Genomic DNA, 24,481 nt, shown 5'->3' on the forward strand with positions numbered 1-24,481 from the left:
TTACTCTGAGTCACACACAAGTCACCTTATATGCTCTTTAACCCATTTGTCTCCCGTTGTGGAAAATTCTTGTGCTTCACAAGATCCCTCTTATTTTTCCTTGGTCACCTACACACAAGTCTATATTTCTCCATCTGTAGCCCTCTCATTTGGAGGTCAAACTTCTCCAGTTCTCTCCTGGCTTATTTGCACTATTCTTTTGTATCCTCCTCAGTCAAATATCAAGGCATTTGTGGTTTATTAATACTTTTAGTTAATTTGTCAAGTATTTAAAGACATCTTTGTGTGTCTATATTGGTCTATTGCTTTTCCTCCTGCTCTGACTTTAACATGGTTGCTTTTAGCAGCTGCCAACTATCCTGCATCTCTTCTCTTTTGTGAAGTTCATTTATCTGTTTTCTGCATTTGCTCCACTCTGCTCCCCCTCTTCTTCTGCTTTTCTACATTCTCCTTGAATTCTGAATCCAATAAATTTGTGGTCATTCTGTTCAGAGACATTTATCTCCACCACCTAATTGTGACCAAGTACTTGACGTTAGGACTACATTAAATAGTAATCTGTAGAATACGCAATCCTGAGTGAAGACACCAACATTATAAGCCTTTCTCTCCCCATATGATTCCTACTAACCATTATTCCCTATCAGGCCATCAGGAACTTATTTTAATTGGATATGCCATAAAAAATAGGACTTGTATAATTAGATCCTTCAAGTCTGGCAGGCGAACAATTCAGTTCTTCCATGTTTTCATTCATCTGTGATATTTTACTTCATCTACGTCTGCAGTAGTATGGACTATAGGTTAGCATCCCTATGGGAAGCTGTTAGTTTATGTTTCACAAGAATCACACAAATCACATTAAGAAAAAAAACAACAAACTTCTCAAAAAACAACAAACTCCCACAGTTAAGCACTCCAGGGTCTCTTGAAACCTTTTTTCTACTATGCCTCAATTCATACACACAGGAAAATAATAGTAATAATAAAAGAGAAAGAGAAGAGAATTATAAGTTTGATCAAAAGAGGCTGCTTCAGTCAGGGCAGAATTTACCCAGAAAGTAAATTACATTTAAGTAAAACACTTGGAAGGTTCCTTACCCCATGTTTGGTGCTAATGAACCAATTAGTGAAGTTTGCATCCAAAAATCTCAGTTTGCCAAGAGACCCCAGTTTCTTATTGTTGCCTATGAATTATTCTCTTCCCCAACATCCAAGCTGCAAGAGAGGAAGGGCATCCCCTCTTTAAACCATAAATCATCCCTTTAATTGCTGATCAGATGCTGTGTGAGAGACCTGGCAGGTGTCAGCTTATTATTACCTAATCAAATGCAGCTTTTCCTGATGCACCCTTGCCCCTTGTCACTGCAATGTGTTGGGGAATAAATGCAAGCCTGAAGTGGGACCTACAACGGGGAAAGAGAAAAATGCACAAGTTTATCTCGCCCCAGAGCAGTGTCTGGGTGACAGCTGGTGTTGAAACACATCTCAGAAGTGCATCAAGGTGGTTTTCTGACCTTGGAAAAGCTCCCAGTCACTGCCTGGTCCTGCCTCATCACTCTCAGTGCCTGGAAGGAACCTGGTGTATGTAGGATTTCCACTACATGGACAAGAAAAATGACTGAAACAAACTCCTGTGACATGCACCCCTATGTCCCTGTGTTGCTCTAATGCCTCCTTCAGTTCACATACTTGTTCTTTTCTTTATTTGTTTTCTTTTCCCCTCTCACTCACATAGGGTGTAGGAACACCATAATGCATGGTCAGAACACCATGGTTTGGCGCAATCACTCTGTAAAAAAAGCTGAAAATTAGAAGAAATGTGCTTTCCTTCAGGATAGATATTTAGGCCTTAGATATTTTGGTTTCCTCAAGATATCAGTCATCTAACTCCTATTTAGGCAACTAACTCCTATTTTAATCAGCAAAAGGCAGGTACTTAAATATCTTTGAAGAGCTGGTCCCCAGTGTCTTCCAGCTACAGGATCCAATCACTGACTCATCAAGCTCTGGATCCAATCAGCAGTGATTGATTTAATGATGTCAATATTAATTTCCACTCCTTCGTAATTTCCTGTCCCTGCCCTTTATGACTTACTATAGGAAGCAACCCATTATGATAATTCTGTATTCCTACTGCAGAAAACTATGCTGAAGATGAAAAACAAAATTATACACAGACCCAAGAAGTATCTGTAGCAGCAGCAGCAGTGTCCAGGCTGCTATTTATTGAATTGTTTATCTATAATGCAATGCCACAGTTTAAAAAATTAAATTAGTCTAATTATCCTATTTAAGGAGATAACTCTCCTGTTGCTAACACTCCCATAATTTTCTGCATTTCCATCTCCTAAATTATCCACTTCTAGGCTTTTTTCTAGCCCGTATATATCTGAAAAAAATATCCTTCGAGGTATAATTAACTTTTTCATCCAGAATCCTAATTTCCTCTCTCAGACATTTTCTGCAGTGTTTAAACTATTTATTATGCAAACTTAGAGAAGTCAAACTATGAATTATGTACAAATCTACGTACTGGAGTTCTCAGCTAATCACTGCATCTCTGTGTCTTGTGGCTCAAGGTAACCAAAGTGCACAGAGTGGAAAATATCAGAGCCCAGCACTCGGCATATTAATTTTTTTCCTCATGTTAAAAACAGCCTTTCCCCCAAATTAAATAACTTAATGTCACCTTTTAGATTATTTTTTTTAAGGCTGTTTTGAGGTAATTTCTTATCACCCACCACTATGTTTGCCTTCCTTCACATCACGCTTCCTTCATCTCTTATCCAGCGCTCTCAATAAACTGCAATCGGACATGTGAAGACTTGCAATGACTTTGTACGACCAGTGAATGTCTTTACACTCGCTATTACATTTTTCTTTTTTTCCATGATCTTGGTTAATTTGCTTATTCCTTCCCCTTGCGTTTCTCGGGTTTTATGTTGTGATTTTATACTGTAATTTTGAGGTCGGGTTCTGTCTTGTGTGCATCGTCTTGTACTTATCAAAAGCATTTGTCTCTACATGTAATTTAGGCTTTGGCATCATCATAAAGGGTACTGTTGTTATTGTGATGAAAGCTCTCTGGGGCTCCAAGCCTAGACTAAGGCCTTAAAGACATCAAAGAAAAAGATTTCTTCAATCTACGATTATTCTTTCTGCTAATTAATAGCACATCAGTGGCTATCTAACTGTCCTGTCAGCAGGAAGATGTTCAAAACCCCCTCTAGCTTTTCAGTGGCATATTTTCTTGTGTATCTATTTTAACTAAAACTGAATTATATTGCTCAGAGAAACCTTTTCTCCCCCAGTGCATGCAACTTGAAGAAAATTAAAGAAAAAATATGCTTTTATTTATTTTTGCATATGGGATTGTTATGATTCACCAGCACAGAAAGTGGACAAGCACTGTGGGATTATGTCAACTGAGACAATTTTTAACTAAGTGAATTGTTAGAGATAGATCTTATGGTTGTATAAAGCTGCAACTCTTCATTGTAATCTGTTCTGCTGGGTTGATAGCTGGATTTTCTGAAATGCAAAGGGTTTTCAAAGGGCTTTGTCCAAGAAAAGGCAACTTACTTCCCCTAAATTTAGCAGCCTAACAGTCAGCCACTGAATCAAATCTAGCCCAAGCTCAGTTATCCCAGACTAAATAGTTATCAAAATAGGTGGGATAAAATGTCATCTTGGAATTTTTCTGTATGTTGAATATATATAAAAATAGACTGGTTAATATATGAACATAGACTTGATAACTTGGACAATCTTTATTGTTCAAGGGCAGTTGTTGAAGAGGGAGAGAAATACAGTCCCAGTTCAAGGGAAAAAAATAATAACTTTTTTAGGAAAATTCTTCAGCTAGGCTTTAATTTCTCAGGGCCTTAAAAGTCAGTGGCTTTTAAGCACAGTAAATGAATGCGTTGCTGAAGCTGTTTTCACATTCAAGCCCAAAGACAAAGATGTATATGCTTCTGGAATGAAGCTTGACTAACAGATAAATACTAGTAAATGCGTGCAGCTGAAGAAGGAAAGCTCCAGGTTGTTCTCCGGGAAGACTCTTTTAACCACGAGTTTGAACTCTGTGCTTTGGCTTGCGTTCACAGCCTTGCTAAATGTACATTTTATTCCAAACCTTCAGCCACCAGCCCAGTGGACACGAGGAAAAAGCTGCTCGGTACAATTAGTTAGGAAACAGAGGATGGAACTTGTGAACATGGAAACCAAAATATTAAGGTTCTGTCTGTGAAGTTAAAGGCAATTTTTAGGAGCTCTGGGATTTTATTCTGTGTGAGGTCACAGACCTTTCTCCAGACAGATTCCTCTAAAAACTGGGAAAAGCACCCAGACTGTTTTCATAATGACTCTGCTTACCCAAGTCTTAGTGAGGAGCAAGGGCCTTGCAGCATCACAAAAGGAGAAGAAAATGTATTGTTAAAGACTTTTATAGCAGCCTCTCCATTTCTTTGTAATCAGCTTTGCCTGCTTACCAAAGCACCCATATGCTCTTTTCACTCATACACGTGTGTGTACACGAGGTAAAAGAACCGGTTTGGATTTTTGTTTCCTTCTCCAGTTTTGGAGGTCAACAGCTCCGGAAGAGAGGACTGTTTGCAGCAGCCCAGCTGTAACCCCAGTGAGCTTTGTCTAACTCCTAAATCAGGCCAGCTGGGACTCAAACCTGCAACTTCAGAAAACCTGGTGGGATTTAGAGACCGTGCGATTAGGTCCCTCAAGCCACCCCTTTCGTCTGGAAAGTTCAAACAAGCCTGCAGCAGGGGAGAAATAATTGCAGGAGAACTGCAGAGCTGGGGCATCAGATGGAAGCAGGGAAAAGAAAAATCAAAACAAGTTTAAAATATCTTCTGCAAAGACAACTACGGGCCGGCAGTTCTGAAAAGCTACGCTCTTCATCAGGGATTCTCGCTATCTTTTTTATATATTGATTTTGACACCTGGTCTGTCATGTCAGGAATTCTTCTGGCTCTTTGGACTGCTGACAGATGCAGAACGCAGCAAATGCCTTCCCGATGAATCTGCCTCTGTCCTAGCAACAGGCTCAGGATGCAACCAAGTCCCGCTGCGATCAGGGCTGGATAAGTTGAAGGATGGATAAGATAGATGCAGCGATGGCCGCTGAGAGGATGAGCCTGAAACCTGCGTCTCGGAGACTTAAAAGACTGGCTCTAGCAAACGTAGTATGCACAGCAAGCGGATCAGATAATGTCAGTTCAAATCTTATTTATCTCATCAGCAGCAGCTCGGTGAGTTTGTTGCTTTCACTTTTTTTTTTAAACTATATTTTTTGTTTGGGCTGTCTCTCATTAACCTGCTTTTCTCTGGATTTGTTTGTGCGGCACTTTGGCAGCTGGCCAGCAGAAAACAGGGCATTAATTCCACAGACTGTAGATTGTGTCCCACTTATTAAGCCATATTTATTTCTCTGTTTCCAGAGTTTTGTTTTAGGCTTGGGTTGTTTGGGTTTGGTTTTGGATTGTTTTTTTCTTTTCCCTAGCTCTGCTTTTGCCTTTTTTTGTTTGTTTGTTTTTCATTTCCCTGTTATTTTGCTCCTCTGGCTCAGCCAAGGAAAAACATGTGGAGATTTTTAACTCTTGGTGTGCCAGAAACCAAACTGACTTTCCATGTGGCATTTATTCTGTTAAGTTTTAGCCCTCTAGCTTGGAGCACTTAGGTTGGTTGCTCAGCCTTTACATGTCGTAAAAAGCCTTTTCCAGAAGCCAGTTTGAGAGGAGACCTGAAGCCCCTCGCACAAGCTTCTTTCTCTGAAGTCTCAAGAACACCCCAAACACAAACCATCTAAACTTCAGCGTTGTAAACCTTCCCCTCTTCTAAGCAGAAACCATTTTCGCAAACACAGACGCACGGTTCTGCATCTTGGAGTTTGAAAGAGAGTTTAGGCATCTGTGCCCTTATTTTAAATAGCGCTTGTGCCTGCTGGAGCATGGACCCGCGGACAAGAGCAGCGGAGCTGAATAATCCACATTCGAACTTGGGCTCAGTCCAAGTTACCACTGCGAAAATTCTGGTTGCACAACTCAAGCAGAACATTTAAAGCAGTGCTTGGGAAAGGGGGTTGCATTTCATAAGCTTCACCAGTACCCACTGATGCCCTTCCTCACCAAGAGCCTGGTACGGGGCAGGTCTGAGACTAAAACCACACATGACAAAGGCAAATAGTTCTGTCTTGTTCATAACAAGACCTTCATATAAATTTAAGGAGACATGTTTTATCAGACAATAAAAAAAAAATCAGAAAATTTTTTTTTAATTGCCCATTTTTTCACTAAATATCATCCAAATTTTGTAATTAGCCATTATCTGAAAATTCCAAAAGCCATATTCCCACTTCCGCTACTAGCAAAAAGAAAAATCATATATACATATATCAATCCATTGTGTTTCATCCAGCAACGTCTCTGTTCTCCATGGAGGTGCTAAGATGGCTCACTCAGTCAAGAGATATTACTCAGAGGTTCACAATCCATCACTCTGGCATAGAGAAGATGGATGGCAGACTCTTTTTAAAGACATGCTAGTTTACACAAGTACTCTGAGAACTGTATTTCAGATCAACCTATTCAAAAAAGGACAGGAATTGTAAGAGACCAAAGTACTCCTCCAATTTTCCCTATCACAAAGTGTAGCTAACATTTCCAGCACAGCTGCTATCCTAATTAAAGCCTGGGGTGTTTTAAAGCACAGGCAGAAAAACACCATTATATGTTATTTCTAGTTTCCACAATGTCATCTCCACTGAACACTTCTCAATCCTGTGAGAAAGAAGAGACACAGAGAGATTTGGGCTCAGACATGAGATATATTTAGGTTCTTAAGTCCCCATTAAAATTATTGCAGTGAGCATCACAGATACAGGAAATAAGAAGCTCCAGAAATGTCATTTATGGGCCAGAGAAAGGTTTGTCTAAGGCCTATCTCCACCTCTTACGAATTCCTTGTGTATTTTATGAAACATTCGTGTTTGCTGGCCTTTCACTTCCCATTCCTTCTGAAGTTCACTCCTAAACTGGCACAAGTCAAGCCAAGGAATTATCAGTGTCCCTTCAACAGAGGGAACCAGATGGTGCATCGCTCTTGGGCTGGCAGGGTACACAAAGTGCAATTTCAATGTCAATGAGCAGCTAAATGACTGAGGGCTCATCCACATACACAGTTTATTCACTGCTCTGAAGACACCTAAACTGAACTGTCACGAACACTTAGCGCAGAACTACTTCTGTGGCTTCGAGATGGCTGCACATTTTGCACTCTTACCTTGGGCAAACCCAAACAGAGACTGGCTTGAATCTGGTACCTGCGCATGTTTACTAGGTCATGTTTTATACAGCAAGTTATCAGTTGTCCTCTAAATATCAGGCTAGCCTTTCTTCAAGTATTCTTTTTGTTTCTTTGGGGTTTTTTTCAATCTTTTTTTCCCTTGCTGGTGTTAATAGTATTTTTGAAGCATATAAAATGCTGTCATAGAGTTCCCAGTTATTTACTTTTCTCCCTTTTACCCAGATGATTGGGTTCATAACAGCTTTCATCTTTGTGAAATCAGCCCTGTGTACATGTGTATCTGTGTGGTTTGGACGTTATGCCATTTGCATGTAGCAAATGTAATCAAGTCTATGTCACTTGCATCTAAACAACTCTCTGGCTTTTAATTCTGTGAGTGAATTCTCTTTATCTGTCAAGATGATGAGGTCTAGCACCATTTTCCCTTCTGTTGGATAAAACACTTTTAAAGTTAGGAAATTGTCATCTTCATTTAAAAAAAAAAAAAAAAAATCAAGGATATTTTAGTTCTAACAGCATGAGATCTCCTTTATACGCCATTCAGATTAAAGTCTTTTTCTTGCTACCTATAATAGGGAGGTGTTTAAAGAGCCAGACCAGAAATCAAGTCACTCTCTGGTCTGCAACGCACAGCACTCAGGACCCAATTTGGTCTTTACTTGTAGGACATTAGTTCAGATCAGTTGCTTTCAAGTTCTCAGAGACTCAGAAACATGCAATGCCGTTTGTGACGTAAGAATACAGCCCTCCCGCTTTTATTTGCCCAGTTTTGCTTCCTAAACAAATTGTAATCATTGCTTTTAACATTGCACTCATGCAAATCTTCCCATCAGGTTTCAGCAACACCAAAGTAGGTTGAATTTATGCTCATATGTGAGCAATTCCTACTCCTCCTTCACTACCCAGAATCTCCACATTAGCATACAGGCAATTAAAGATTTTTCTGTTCCTTTAGGTCTCCTGGTACTTCACTTAATCTGGTTCTCAACATCTTGATTTTGTGCTAAATTAGTGCTCCCTGTCCCTTCTCTCCTCCTTCTCCTCCCTTTGCTATCAGTGCAATTCTCCTGCACCCCACCTGCTCTGCACACCCCTCCTCTTCTGCTGGATTCTCTTCTACCCAAATAGATTATCTCGCAACAGCACAGCCTCCTGTTCACAGAGGATGACCAATATCCCCAAAAAATAACATCTTCTAGCCAATACAATTCCGCTATAATTTCACTTCCAGAATTTTCCGCCTTCTGTCTCACTTTAAGGGGAAGAAGGCTGCCCGAGAAGGTTACTTGGGCTTGCCTGTTCTTCGGCTGCCTCTTTTGACCTGAATGTGCATTCAGACTTAGCTTTATACAGAACCTCACCTGTTACAAGATGAGTTACACTAAGACATATTGCTCTTATCAAAAACTTGCCTAACATGTTCAAAAATCTTATGGAGTTCCTGCCTATTTTTTTTGTTTGTTTTGCTCAAGAATGACCAAACCCGCACATCACTCCTTGGACAGTTTTCCATTTCTTAAGAGAGAGAATCTGAGAAAAGATGTCTTTTCTCTTTGGCTGATGCCTTTTTCTTCCCCTCCACCCCCTTTTTCTTTTTTTTTTTTTTTTTAATAGACATACACAATTTTATTTTAATCTATGCTATGAGTACATTCTCAATCCCATGTAGATCCCTATTCCCTTCTACTAATTGGATCATCAGAGATAATTTCCTACATAACAGCCTAAGCGACCAGAAACAACTGAACATTTCCAGTTAAGTGAAAATTATTCTGTTTTCCTTCTGTTTGGGGCTTTCATTCTCATGATATGAGTCCTTTTGGTGCTGGTGGCTACTGAATGTCTGACAGGGCAACACTGGTCTCAGCTCTTCTGCTAAGCTCAAATTTGTGTAATATTACTATGATTTGCATTAGTATTTCATTAGCAGAGCATCTCCCTCCCCACAGCACCCCAATATATGCGCAGCAAAGAAGGGAAACCATTTCTGATGTTTGCCAGATGCTGTGTTGTCATGTTCTCAGGACGTTCATCCAACCACCACCAAATCGTCCGCTCACTTCAGAGGGCCCCTTGCTCACTGTGTTCGTTTTGAAGACAAGCACATTTAACTTCAACCCACAGAAGCAAGACACCAACATGAACCCCCAGCAAAACACAAGGTCCAGTCCACAGTGAGGTGCTGACTCACCCAAGACTTCCCAGTGACAGATGCTTTCCTTAAAAACTAGTACTTTTAAAAGCAGATGAATAATGAACTTTAAGTCAGATTTCTGCAGCTCAATGGTGACATCCAGTGACTGGCTCAGTTATTCCCAGGTGTGTGTTCTGCCGGGGCAGACCACCCCTGTTTCTGGACTCTAAGAGTGGCTCGCGTCTCTTGCAATCACATCATTTTCACACCGGAAAATACTTTAAAACAAAATCCCTGTTTAGATTTGTGTAATCACTTAATTGCAGTGCCTGACATCTCTTTTCTTCGCATCGAGCAGCACTCTGTGCAGCAAGCAGTGTGTCCATAAGCTTGGCTCACAGTCCTAATAAACCTGAAAAGAGTTCAGCTCCATTGACGAAGGAATTCCAGCCTTTTAGCCTGAATTTCACAAACTGCAGCTGTTTACTTTCCTTGTGACCTGAAGTGATTTGAAATGTTTTATAACCCAAATCTGGAAATTATTCTTCTGCAGTTACACCACAAAAGAAAGGAGGAAAAAAGGAAAGAAAACTGTAATAAGGGAGAGCTAGAAAAAGAAGCAAAAAGCAGCTGAAGGAAGCAGAGATATGGCAGAAGGAAGAGCTGTCCCGGTCTCAGAGAGCAATCACACCATTAAGGGATCTCAGTACAGTGGAGATGGCGTGTATTGAATATTCTCTGTCAGCGCAGCAGCACCCGGCTTTCCACGGTGATAAATGTCATATGTCTTTGCTGACACTTGATAAAGGTTCTGTCTATCAGTGGTGCCAGCCAGCAGGGCCAGCTGGCTCCAGCTTAACCTTCATCACTGTTTTTTCAAAGAGAAGTCCCAGAATTTTCCTCTGTTTCACCAATCCCTCTTTGGAGATGCTTCCACTCTTCCCAGCACGTTCACCCTGCTCACCCCAGAGCTTTCTGGCACATGGTCTTAAAAACAAAAGACCATGAACAGCAGAAATAAAACTGTCTGACTTAGACAGCCAAGGAGAGACAGTCTGGGGCTGGACTCATCCAAGCAGGACTATCAAGTAGGATGGAAGGCATGAAAAAATCATGGGAATATGAAAACAATAGGGAAAAAAAGACAAAATAAAATCTCACCCTTCAAACTATACTTGCAGCTAATGAGTCATTGTGCCAGGCAATTCCTCAGCCAATGTTAAAAGAAGTGTGCTGATTTATGCCAAAAGCATGTAGCCCCATGTCTCAGATACCCACAAGGACAGAGGTGCCAAAGGCACTGGAAGATCGGATCAATGGAAGTGTCATTATATATAAATATACTTTGGATTTGGCTCTTAGAGCACTGGGAAGTATAGATGTGTAACAAGGCCAAAATATCCTTTAAAAATGCAAACAGATTACAAGGTTTGTAGCCATAACTGGAAAATGGAGGCTGGCCACATTTTTAGCTTATTTCACAGAATCACAGAATGTCAGGGATTCGAATGGACCTCAAAAGCTCATCCAGTGCAATCCCCCCATGGAGCAGGAACACCCAGATGAGGTTACACAGGAAGGTGTCCAGATGGGTTGGAATGTCTGCAGAGAAGGAGACTCCACAACCCCCCTGGGCAGCCTGGGCCAGGCTCTGCACCCTCACTGAGAAGAAGTTTCTTCTGAAATTTAAGTGGAACCTTGTGTGTTCCAGTTTGAACCCATTACCCCTTGTCCTATCATTGGTTGCCACCAAGAAGAGCCTGGCTCCATCCTCCTGACACTCACCCTTTATATACCTGTAAACATTAATGAGGTCACCCCTCAGTCTCCTCCAAGCTAAAGACACCCAGCTCCCTCAGCCTTTCCTCACACAGGAGATGCTCCACTCCCTTCAGCATCTTCGTTGCCCTGCGCTGGACTCTCCGCAGCAGTTCCCTGTCCTTCTGGAACTGAGGGGCCACAACTGGACACAATATTCCAGGTGTGGTCTCACCAGGGCAGAGCAGAGGGGCAGGAGAACCTCTCTGACCTACTGACCACCCCCTTCTAACCCACCCCAGGTACCATTGGCTTCCTGGCCACAAGGGCCCAGTGCTGGCTCATGTTTACCCTGCTGTCCACCAGGACCCCCAGGTCCCTTTCCCCTACGCTGCTCTCTAATAGGTCATTCCCCAACTTACACTGGAACCTGGGGTTGTTCCTACCCAGATACAAGACTCTACACCTGCCCTTGTTCTATTTCATTAAATTTTTCCCTGCCCAACTCTCCAGCCTGTCCAGATCTCTGGATGGCGGCACAGCCTTCTAGTGTCAGCCACTCCTCCCAGCTTCGTGTCATCAGCAAACTTGCTGATAGTACACTCTATGCCCTCGTCCAAATCATTGATTAATATATTGAATAATATAGGCCCCAGTACTGACCCCTGAGGCACTGAACTAGATACAGGCCTCCAACTGGACTCTGCCTCATTGACCACGACTCTCTGGCTCACTCCCCATGCTGCACGCATTGGTGTACAGGCATTTCAGAGAGCAAGCTGAGCACACCGATTTCACCCCAGGGGTATGGGAGGCCTCCCAGCCTTCATCAGCTCTCAAGTGATGCCCTACTGATGCAAGACCAGCTACATCACCAAGCCGATTGCCCCTTCCAGCACCTGGTAGGCAGTGAGACGAGGGGTGGGGGTGTGATTGCCCTTGCCGCGGTACCGCCCACTCACGTCACTGCTCTCGCAAGGACTGCCGGGAGCTTCCGGGTCTCTCGAGAACGAAAGTGCCCGACTGACATAGAAAAAACCCCAAAAAAAAGCTTCTCTGTACCTCGAAGAGATGAAAAAAAATCAGCAAAATGCCCAAATGCAAAAATACTAAGCAGCTGGTGAAACTGGCATAGAAACAGGCAGAAAACATTGCAGTTGCACAACAAAATGAACGAATACAAACTACCTGAATTGCAGCTATTCAGGAAGTGAATTATTCAGAAAGACTGAAGGATAAGAATAAATCACACATTAGCACATCAGGCTAATATGGCAGCAAATAACAGGAGAACAGGGTTATTTAGGATATATATAAATTCTTGCCTAGAGAGGTCATTTTTTTCCTCTCTCTGGGCTCACTGAGACAAACAGTCAGTTCTGAGTATCTCAGCATCAACAACATATTGACAACTTGGAGGGAACTCAAAGAACATCTTCAAAGATGATTTAGGGACTGGAAGGATTGATTTACAAGGTAAGGTTTTATGATCTAAGTGGAATAGATTCATCTCTACTATAATTCCATTGATGTCAAAGGGCCAATTTTTGCCCTCAATTACAATGGTGTCCATGTGGAGAAACTTCACTGGAGTAAAAATGTAACGTCATCGTTAGGCAAAAAGAAAAAAGATCTGAAAGGAATATCTATTATAATCTGGATATATCTCTGTCGAGAAATTGTAGAAATTTCAGTGCTTGTGACATTTAAAATTAACCGAGATAATAGTATTGTATAATATTAAACAGAGACCTGCAGTGACAAGGGAAATAAAAATACAGAAGTGCTATTTTCCCACATTTTTATTATTATGATGATTACTATTTTATGAAAGGAGGAATCCACATCTAAAATTAACTTCCTATTGGCCCTTTTAAACATAACACGTTTTTAATATAGACAAAAAACATCGGGGTAAAATCCATCTTTGGCAGAGCCGAAGAAAACAAAGGGAGTTTTTAAAGTACATTAGGGATACAGGTAAACCTAACAACAGTATCAGCCTGTTACAACATGCTACATCTGGTGATGATAAAGCCGAGATGACAAACTGTTAATAATAATAATGATAGAAAAAAAAGGCAATTCTATTCAATAACAGCCTATATGCTGCTGTGGAACGAGAAGGCTCCAAGGAAAAGATTTTAGAGCCTGCCTGAAGTAAGTTTCAGATTGATTTGTAATTTGAAGTATGAAGATGATATAGTTCTCACTACTGGAATCACAGAATTCTACCAATAGGTCACATGCTGTAGTAGGGAAGAGCTATTACACCTTCATTTTTATCTCTAAGACAAAAATAATGTCCACAACAGCAAAGAAAAAGCTGGTGATTTTGGAAGAAGGGAGGGGACCTGAGCAGGTTTCAGAGTTTTCTATGCCTAGGTTTAGAAATAAATCAAGACAGCTAATGTGCTGAGAGTCTGTGGAGAAGGCAGACACAAGAACCACCGTGTCCATCACAACACAGAGCTGGAAGGTAAGAGGGATCAAAACTCAAGCAAAAAAGCACATTGCTGCAAGGCAGCTCTGTGGATGGTGGGTAATAACTGAAGAATAAAATCTTTTGAGGAAGAGTGGAATGGAAAAGGAGGGGAAGGATGAGAAGACCACACTTATAAGGCAAGAAAATGTGAAGAGAGTGAGAAAAATCAGTTCTAAGACTTGCATAAATGACCAACAGAGAAGTCAATTTTACTGCAACCCCTATCTTTGAACTGATGGCAAGGAAAGTTCACCAATAGTTGAATGACTATTATAGACCAGTCTGGATACTCTAAATCAAGATATGGTTTGGAAGATATCAATCCCACGAATCCTAATAGAAGACATAAATAATACGAGAGTTACATGCTACAGAATGCTCTGATAGCAATGTCACATTTTAAAAAATGCTATATAGCATTACTCGTTACTCTGGATTGATAATATATCCTGACATAAATGCACTGAAAAGAATGGAAGAGCTAACAGAGGAACCAATTAATAAAGAATTAAGGGATAGGAAAAGAATTAATGACTGTCAACATGATTTTATGGAAAATAGGTTTTATCAAATAAACCTGATCTAATTATTTGGGGAGATTCCAAGTTGGACTGATAATCACACTGATGGACTTGGCTTTAGTAAAGCCTTCGACTCAGTGTCATAAAATGTATGGATTTCAAAAGTTAGAGCTGCACTAATACAAAATACACTAGCAGCTTAAAAACGAACTTGGTGAGTTCAGCAAGTACTAATTTATGGGGCTTTAGCACACGCATTTTTTCCTTAGGGAATTCCCATAGATAAATGTATCTAAAGTCAGTGCTATGCAAGACCTCCAGCAAAGAATCCCAAATTAATATACAATATACAATCAGTGTTGCTAAAATGTGTCAGTGCAGTGAAGTTTGATAAAGTAGTGAGTGAAAATACTTGTGGGTACTTCCAGAAAGCACTCAAAATTTGTCTGATATTTAGGTCCTTTCAAATGTACAGCTCCGTTTGGGGACTGTGCACTGAAGCCTGAGCACACGATGCTGTTCTGGTGCCCCCATGCAGAGCTGAGCTTGGACAACCTGTGAGGAAACACAAAAGGGTCTGGGACACATAACCCCAGACACCCCAGGCCCCCTTTTCTTCTTTTTCTATGCATCCCACTGCAATGTCCAACACACTGTTGGAGGTGACTGCCTGAATTCTAAATCATCTGACACCTCCTCTTTTTTTATTTTCCAGTGTCATCTTCTGCTATCCCAAGGCCCTGACTCAAATCCCCACCATCTGCGGACAGACACTTCTTTGCAGCCATCCTGCCAGCAGTTGCGTTTAACTCATAACCTTATAGCTTTGCTACATGCTATTAAAACTTGGAGCTTTCTCCTTATGTTCTTTAGCTCCATAGATAGCTTCCGATCACATCCCAAGTATCTCTCCACACTGAGACAATGGAAGCAAGCTGTTATTTTCCTTAACTCAAACAATTGGAGACCTTTGCGAGGGTGTTCTTCTCCCCCACCCCTTTGTCATCCTGATAGAGCCTGTAATAAATCAAATCCCAAAGAAAAACAAGCACTTACATTTCTCCCTCTCCTTTCCACTTCCCCACCCACAAATAAGTGGTATGCTTTTAGTGCACTTACTGTTCTCGGATTATGTTAAAATATACCAAACATGCACTGTTCTAGTCTTTTCATGAAAACTTTAAATTGCTATTTCTGGGCTCAGTTCAACTCTTGCCTCATTCTGTGATAAAAGGACTTAAAAGCACGGTTCTAGAATAGAATAGGGTTTGGGTTTTATATAGCGTCTTTCATGTTCACAGTGTCCCAAAGGGCTTTACAAAGCACTGATGTGGATACTGGAAGTACAGTACGCATGGGCAAATGCAGCATCCATTATGTACTCACACAACAGCACCCAGCCTTGGGTCACAGCGATGGGTTTGGAGAGGGAAAGGAGCATTAGCTGGACATCACTTCAGTGGGCCACTGGGATGTCTAGGAGACTGAAAGAGTATCAAATCACATAACAGTTTGGGCTGGAAGGGACCTTCAAAGCTCATCTAGTCCAACCCCCTGCCACAAGCAGGGACATCTTCACCCACATCAGGCTGCTCAGACAGATGTCAGCTAGAAGATTCAGGCTCCTACACACAGGTATCCATACAAGGTATCTGAACTCTGTAAGGGGATTTTAGGCATATACATCCTTAAAGACTCCAAAATCCAAGCAGTTGAGTTTGAAACTGAATGTTACCTGGATGCTTTTGCTGCTTTCCAGCATAAAGAGATTTTCCTGCTCCATGGATGAGGACAGGTGAGTTATCTGGACGTTGCAACCCTATGTTTCGTTACTACCGTGCATACGAAAATATACTGAGCACAGCAACTGCTCTGCTCCAGAAATACAGGTTTATGCTAAGGTAAACTTTACCTCAACAAGTAAGGAGTAGTAACAAGTAGGAGTAGGTGAAGAGAAACAGGGAGACAGGGAAGTGTGTGTGCGTGTGGATGGGTTTTGCAGGTGCATTGCAGGTAACAGCACTGATTTGCTCAGGGAGATTGCACCTCCCCATTGCACATGGGGGAAACCTGGAGATGGATGGTTTTCCAGAATGGTGGAGGCATATATCACCTGTATGAGATGGAAAAACTACACGAAGTGCATGGCTGTGAAAGGAGTCAGTGTGTAAAATGAGCAGGAAGAGGGTGATGCACATTCTTGGCTGAATTGTGTACGTTTTTCTGTAGATTTGAGCAAGAGAAGGGGTGAGAAATTGCTTACACTTTACATGCATGACAAAGGATTAATATGCACAATACGTATTCTTTAGAGAACAGAAAGCTTCTAAAGGAAAAACAAAAAAAAAGGACTATATGAGGTATGGTGAAAGGGCAGAGGTGTGTTGGGAAAAGACTGTACAGCAGGAAAGAAAAGGTGAGATTGTCAGGGGTCACAAACATCCCGCAGCATCAGAGCACTGCATGAAGTGGAGGTACCTCTGCCTCCCTGCACTCCTCAGAGCAAGGCAAGAACGATTAAAATACCTCCCAGAGAACATGTGGTGTGAAAAGGAAAGGTTTTGTTCAAAACTGGCTATGGGATTTCTTGATGTTTGCGTCGGAATGATTCAAAAAGAACACATATCACTTCACTTCCACTCAGCTCTATGTTCCTCTCAAAATCTGGCTTTTCAGGGACACAGCATTAAAAATAAATGAGAATTTCCTGCTAAAGAATGATTTTTTTTTTCAATGCAGCATAAGGCATACATTTAAATGCAGAATATTTTTAAAGATGTAAACCTAAAAGAAGTCAATTCCTTTGGCAGAAGTGGACTTCTGTTTTAACGTCAGTTTTGTCACTAGAAAAGGAGTTTTAAGACAAATAGAGAAAAACTAAACCAAACCAAAACCTACTCTCTAATCTCTCCATAAACAAAAACAAAAGAATAAATTTAAGACACTCCCTCTTCTCTCTCTTTCCTGAAATCATATGGTCCAAGTCATATTTTGAGGTGATGAGGACTAAGAAGTCTCAAGTCAGAGATTATAAATGATAACTTACTGCAATGACATGGAGGTTAGTGCTTAAGTCAGGAAAAGACTTGTGCAGAAGGCAGAGACACCACTATAGCTTTTCATGGGGAGACAAGGAAAAAAAACTTATTTCAGATAGAAAGTTAGGGGAGCTTTTATATTTTAGCCCACTATAACCCAACTGAGATAACCGTTAACGCTCTCCTATATAGATACAGATACTAGCAACGCCTATTATATAAATGCTTTAGGAAATATTACGCCCCACTTCCATTACCCAGACTGATGTTACTCCCTCCCTAACTCCCCGAGAGCACCTGGTTTTGAGCAGAACTCTGCAATAGCAACTGGGGTTTGTGACGTTTACTAAACATGTACTTTCTCTTGCATGTGAAAATGTCCAGATGTTCAGTTTGCAGCTCTTTCATGGGGCTACACATGGCATTTTCTTTACCCTCGGTTATCCCATGAATTATAAAGAAGCATTTGCTGCAGGCTCCAGAGGACACGTGTCTGAGATGCTGCTGGAGCCCTGGCCTGAGATGCTTCCCTTGGCTGCTGGGGAGAGAAGAACACTTGGTCCCTTGGGAGAGAGAAGATGACAGACAAGGAGGAAGATAATAACACAGGTCACAGCGGGCAACTTCTGCCAGACATTTTTTCAAAGTCAGAATGTTTTAATGCTCAAAAAAAGGAGATCTCAACAAGTAAACCCACTGGCATTTTATCATTCCACATCAGCCAAGGATCAGACCAGCCTGTTGCTCCTGGGCTACAGAAAAGGTCCTGCAGCAAAGCCAGACTTTCACAACCTGCCCTTCCCAGCACTGTTGTAATTCACTACAGGGTGTAAATCACAGTCTTTACTCCGGTGAGCAGCTATGGAGCTGGTGGGTTGCTCATGCTTTCCGTGTGCATGGGATGATGCAAAAGAAACCAGTAAGCAAGAGAAAAAGATTAAGCAGTAGGGAAACAGCAACATTCCTGTCTAAAAGAGCTGGTGGACAGAAAGTAGACAAGCCATAAAAGCAAAGTACTATCTCCAGACTGAAGTAAATAGTAAGCTCTAAAAATCTACCTCCGAGAGATTCCATAGGTGAAACTTTACAAAAGAAATCTCAGGGGCTTACCCCAGTGTGAGCTGTTGCTTCAAATAATTTGCCAGGCATTCAAGAGTTTAATATCAGCTTTTGATATGGTACTTTTCTAAAGTGATTTTGGAGATTACATAGAGAGGAAAGGTAAAAATAAACCTGAATGGGAGGGTTTTGTTGTAACACTAGTTTTAAAGCCTGACAGAAAAGTCATGAATGTCTTGTTTAAGAATGAAGCCCTGGCAGTACAGAATATCATTTCTCAGCTTGCAAAGTTTTAAGTGAACTCTCTAAAATACCAATGTGCCAATATCAAGACAGGCAGATGGAAAGGAGCTGATAAGTCATAGCCAAATCTGTAAATATCCTTTCAAAGAGATATGATTTCACTGAACAAAGCATAGAGATGGCCTTGGATCAAAGTATTGAATGAAATATCCATTAGAAAACGTAAAGGGTCTGTTTCATTAATGATTTGAAGATGTTGATATTTCTTCAGATTTCCTAAAAACAAAATTTACGTGACAGAATGTACAGGGTGTGGAACGACAAGAAAAAAGCATAAGGGTGAGAAGTGGGAATTTTGCAGACATGAACATCATCATTCCCATTTGAACGGCCATTACTTTTGCTTGGGTTTTGACCATATCTTGATCCACTTGGCCATTTTACCGAGGCAAGCGGCCTTAAAACAAACCTCCGAAACAAAACCACAGAAACCTCTCCTAAAGACAGATGGACAGCGTGAGTTTAAGGCTGGCTGGGATTGCCAGGGTGATACAAAGCTTTCTGACAGAGCTGTGGGATTTGTGTCATTAAGAAAAAAAAATACAATTTCAATTTTTTTTTTTATTGATCTGCAGATAAAAGTGGACTGTGTGAAAGTGCCCAGACGCTTAGCTCAAAAAAACCCTTCTCTGGACTTGTTCTGATTTATACCAGCTAGAGGTAAAATCCTCTTCAGCTGGCGGATAATCCACATTTCTCTGGTTCTTGAGTGTGCTGGACAAACGCTTCAGGAAGAAGAGGAAGTGAAGTGGGTCTGCGATTTGAAGGACGCTTTACAGCTCCTGCTGCTCACAGCTCCGCTTCCCTCCCCATTAGAAAAACTTGAGCAAAAATATTACTTGTTCAGACTCTAAGTTGTCAGACAAAAACAAAGGGCAGGCGAAAACTTATCCTTACAAAGCATAAAATCTCAATTTTCCCATATCTCTGTAAATAAAACTTGTGCCTGGTGCAGCAACAAACCCCCACATATGGACTGAAAAGGTATCCCTAAAGTGCAGGCCATTCTGGGGTCCTCTAAGTAATTAAGAAATATTTCTATTTCTAATTAAGAAATAGATTTAATTACTTAAGAGATGTATCAATAAGAATGACATAGTCACAGAATCACAGAATGTCAGGGACTGGAAGGGACCTGGAAAGCTCATCCAGTGCAATCCCCCCATGGAGCAGGAACACCCAGATGAGGTTACACAGGAAGGTGTCCAGGCGGGTTGGAATGTCTGCACAGAAGGAGACTCCACAACCCCCCTGGGCAGCCTGGGCCAGGCTCTGCCACCCTCACTGAGAAGAAGTTTCTTCTCAGATTTCAGTGGAACTTTTTGTGTTCCAGTTTGAACCCATTACCCCTTGTCCTATCATTGGTTGTCACTGAGAAGAGCCTGGCTCCATCCTCCTGACACTCACTCTTTATATATCTGTAAACATTAATGAGGTCACCCCTCAGTCTCCTCCAAGCTCGAGACTCCCTCAGCCTTTCCTCATAAGGGAGATGCTCTACTCCCTTCCTCTGGGAAGAGAAAATCACTTGAGCCCCAGACTCTTTTACCATCTGTCCCAAGGCCTTTAAATCTTTTTTCATTCCCCTCAGACTGGGGGGCCAAAAATGAACCTCATATAGGAACATCCAAAAGCTCTTAAAACAGCTGTAACCTAATAGGATGACAAGAAAAGTTTTCTTGTTGACTGCTTAAAAGAAGCAAATATATTCAACACATTCATAAATGGGCTGGAAAAGGGGATTCATAACAAGAAGATGAAGTTAGTCGAAGGCACAAAATAACTGAACATAGTCAAATATGAAGCTCACTATAGAGAATCACAGGAGACTCAAGAGATACAGAATGATTCAGTGATAAAACGACAGATGAAATTCAACACTGATGAGTGCTAAAGCAATATACACAGGGAAAATAAGCCTAACTCTATATTTCCAGTCAGGAATGGGATCTTGGAGTCATTGTGGATAGTTCTATTAAAACGTTAGTGCAGTGTTCAGAAATGCTCAAAAAGGCAAATAAAATAGCAGGAACTGATGAAATGTCAGAGGAGAAAACATGAAGCACAGTTCTGCCACTGTATAAATCTACAGTTCAGCCGAAGCTCCAATTGTGCATGTAATTTAAGTCTCCTCATTTCAAGGAAAATAAAAAAAAAGAGAACTAAAAATGGAAAATGTGCAGAGAAACAGAACAAGTAACGGTGTAAAAGGAGAACCTTGCTAACCAAGGGCTCGGGAAATAGAGAAATCAAGAGGTTAGAAGAGAGGTCTGCAAAGTCCTGGGTGGAAAAAAGGGAGTGCAGAATGGGGCCCAAGACTGTCTTATATCAGAATACTTATGGGGCACTCTACACAGTCATTGTGCAAGCGGTTTCAAATAAATAAAACAAGCCCCTTTCCAAACCAAACACATTTTAGTCAGGATGCTACGGGAGGTCTCATAGCTTAAAAAAAGGTACAAGAAAACTCAGAGGGTTTGAACATCTGTGGGCTTAGTGGGTTTGCGTTCTTGTTTAAAAAAATAATAAAATAATAACAATAATGAAAAAACAGAAACTCAGGAAGCTCTCCAACCATCAGCTGCCAGAACTTGGCAAAGTACTCACTCCATGCAACAGATCGCAGTGACGTGTGGTAATCATTTTTGCATAGGGCACTTGCTCTTCTCATGGAGAGTTTTGATCTGACTGAGCTTGATGGTTTGGTCATCGTTCCCTCAAAGAAGTTAGAAGGGGAAATAGCTACTTGCAAGTGTCTTCTTACAGGGAAAAGCCCTGAGTCACATTCTCTCTCAAACCAATATGTCTTTAGCTCTCTTGGGAGCCATGAAGCTACTGTAGAGTCAGACCACCCGGGTCAGACGCACCTGGTCAAAGATGGTCCCAGCAGAGCTGAGGGACAATGTCACAGCACATGTGGTATCCAACAAGTTCATAGGAGAGAGTGACCAGAGCCCACTTACCTTTCCAGGAAATATTGTACCTTGCCATGAATCAAGCAATAAAGCACCATTTGTTTATGCAACCTAAACACTTTACACAGGTTTTGTGCTAATTGTATGTTCTGTCTGCTTTCATTCTCCATGAGGTGCCATGAGCACCTATGTCACTTCTCATAATCATGGACCAGATTCTCTACACCTGTAAATCAATCTCATTCCCTCTAAATCAATAGTGATAGGCCAGTTTACACCAGATCAGGAGTTAGTTAAATAACAGTAACGCTGGAGATTTCTTGAAAAGAGTGGGAGTTTTTCATTAAATTTGAGGATTGAAGAACAGGATCGGGTGGGTTTCATGCTCGTTAAAACAGGACAAATAAGGTTTTGTTCAGTGCCATACAGATGTTTCTTTCAGTGAAAGAAAAGGAAAAAAAACTGTACTTGCTTTTGTTTATTTGATGTTTCCCCTCCCTACATTGCCCCAGAAGAGAAAATAAGCTGATAAACTCTATATTAGCACTAACATGTGTATCAACAATACTGACGTGTTTTCAGCTGAATTTTCAGTTCATTCCATTTTCCACTCTCACAATGAAGTTCAGTTCAATTGAAAGATTCAATAGTAATTTGAAATAGGCTCTGGAAATTGCATAATCTAGTTCTCAAAGACCCAGAAATTAACAAACAAACAAAACACACACAAAACTAAAGTAACCACATTCTGTAAAGATGTAATAAGTCAATTAAATTAATGCACAATGTGGTTCTTGGCTGACGGGAGAATACAAAGAGAGAGGTCAAATCCTGTTTTCAAAAAGAAGCCTCATGAAAAGGGAAGCAAATGGAAATGTCATTATTGAACATTATGATGAAAGATGAAAGGAGTCTCATCCAAAAAAGCTCCAAGGGGGTGAAATGTAAATTGTTCAGAAAGGAAACAAATGAAAGGGGATGTGATAAAGTCAGTGATGAGTAAACATGGGGGATAGCTGCGACTGAGGTTCAGATGATAATAGTAGGAAATACCAAAGGGCCTTATCCATAGCAGGCAGAAATCAGCACAGTTTCATCATCTTCAGTGGGGCTGCACAGATTCACACCCACCGAGTCTCATCCTACAATAGCACTCACTATTTAGGTAATTCTTTCATCTATTGATATTGTGCACAAACTATTATCTTCACCCACATACAGAGAAAGGGAGGTGGATACAAAGGCCTTGTGACTTTTCATTTTCATTCCTAACTACAGTTGTGCATTTTGATTGCTAGCAGATTCAAGGACCTTATTGTAAAGCCAAAGCCAAGTCATCTCTAAACAAAACCACGCGCCTGAAACTTCTGAAGATTAAATTATTCGCCCCCAAACAGATGCTTCCAAAATGCCTAAGGTAGTCAAAGGACATGTCCACACAACTCAGGGCTACATAACATACATAAGATCGCTCATTGAGATGGCTTGAATATCGGGATAAAAAAAGTACTGCATTAGCTCAATCGTCCATTGGGACTGCTTCACAGGCTTCAAGGACAGACACTGAAAGGACATTCTTCTGTAAGAAAACACCCACGTTTGGAAATGTTTATGCCTAAGAAGGGGTTGGATTAGATCAGAAGGGTCAATTTTGAGTTATCATTACCTAAATCTAAGTTGACATATATACCTGCCTGCAGAAATTCTACACGTGGGCAATAGTGAAAGGGGATCCCAAACCCATATTTCATGCCTGCTCTGTTACAGGGTTCCTGGTGGCAGCTACATGTGAAATGAAAGCCCTGCAGAGACATCATTTTCTTAGACAAGTTAATCATTCCATAAAGCTACTCCTTACTCCCTGCCGTGAACTGTTGCGTGGCTCCACTGCCTGCTGTTAAACTGTCGAGTGATTCGACTCAAAACTGGTTGCCAGTCATTTATGAAGAGGTAATCCCTGCGCTTGGCACATGCAGGTTTGCTTAATACGTGAAGCTCCATGAGATCCACTGGGATGGAAGGTTCTCAATGGATGCTCGTCATCGTCAAATGCAGGATGATAGTTAATTAGCTCACTTGTGTCTCAGTACCCCATGAGAATAGCCATTCAATCTTGACAAGAGATAACTTGCCTGAGAAGCGAGTAATCCTGATAAATGTAACGCCAGGAAAGGACAGTAGAAATTAGAGAGGCAAAAGCAGTATCTCAATTTAAGATTATGAATTTTAATCCCACTTCTACCATCTGCAGGTTGGAAGAGTGATATTTGGTGCTTCCATCACCATCAACTATATGAACATTGACCCCCAATATTCACAGCCAACCTTGTTGCAGCAATGGGACATAACAAAGTACTTTCTGCCACTATGTTCCAACATAAACATAAGAAATAAAACAAGTTTTTAAGTCTGTTTTTTAATAAAAGTTAGCTATAATTGCTCAAGACCTTCAAAAATCTGATCTTTTCCTTAGAGGTCTCCGAGTGAATACAAATGCCTTAATGCAGGCACCAACAATTAAAAATTATGTCACCTGGCCATTATATTGCAAATTCAGAAGCAACAGCATTTTAATTGTGTTACCAATGCAACACATATACTTCTTATAGGCATTTGTTTATCACTGATGATGAAATACCATGAAAACTCCTTAAAAAATAACATGCATATCCAAGTCCAGCCAGGCATAAAGGTGCTTTTCATATCTGGGCCACAGTTTGTGAAACCTGCTGAGTGGAAAGGTGTTCTCTAAGATATTATTATTAGGAATTTTAGAAAACTTTGAAGGTTATTATTGCTCCAGATTGGGTTGAAATGCTTAATTATGAACAAAGAGAAGGGTTTTGGCCTTTTCAAAGGATAGGAGCCTTTATCGATTTTATTAGTCATAGAAGGTGATAATTTTTATATTAATAACCAGAGAGCAATTTCTCTGTTAAACAGTGATT

Source organism: Columba livia, chromosome 19 (assembly GCF_036013475.1).
Source record: "Columba livia isolate bColLiv1 breed racing homer chromosome 19, bColLiv1.pat.W.v2, whole genome shotgun sequence".
In the NCBI taxonomy this organism is placed as follows: Eukaryota; Metazoa; Chordata; class Aves; order Columbiformes; family Columbidae; genus Columba; species Columba livia.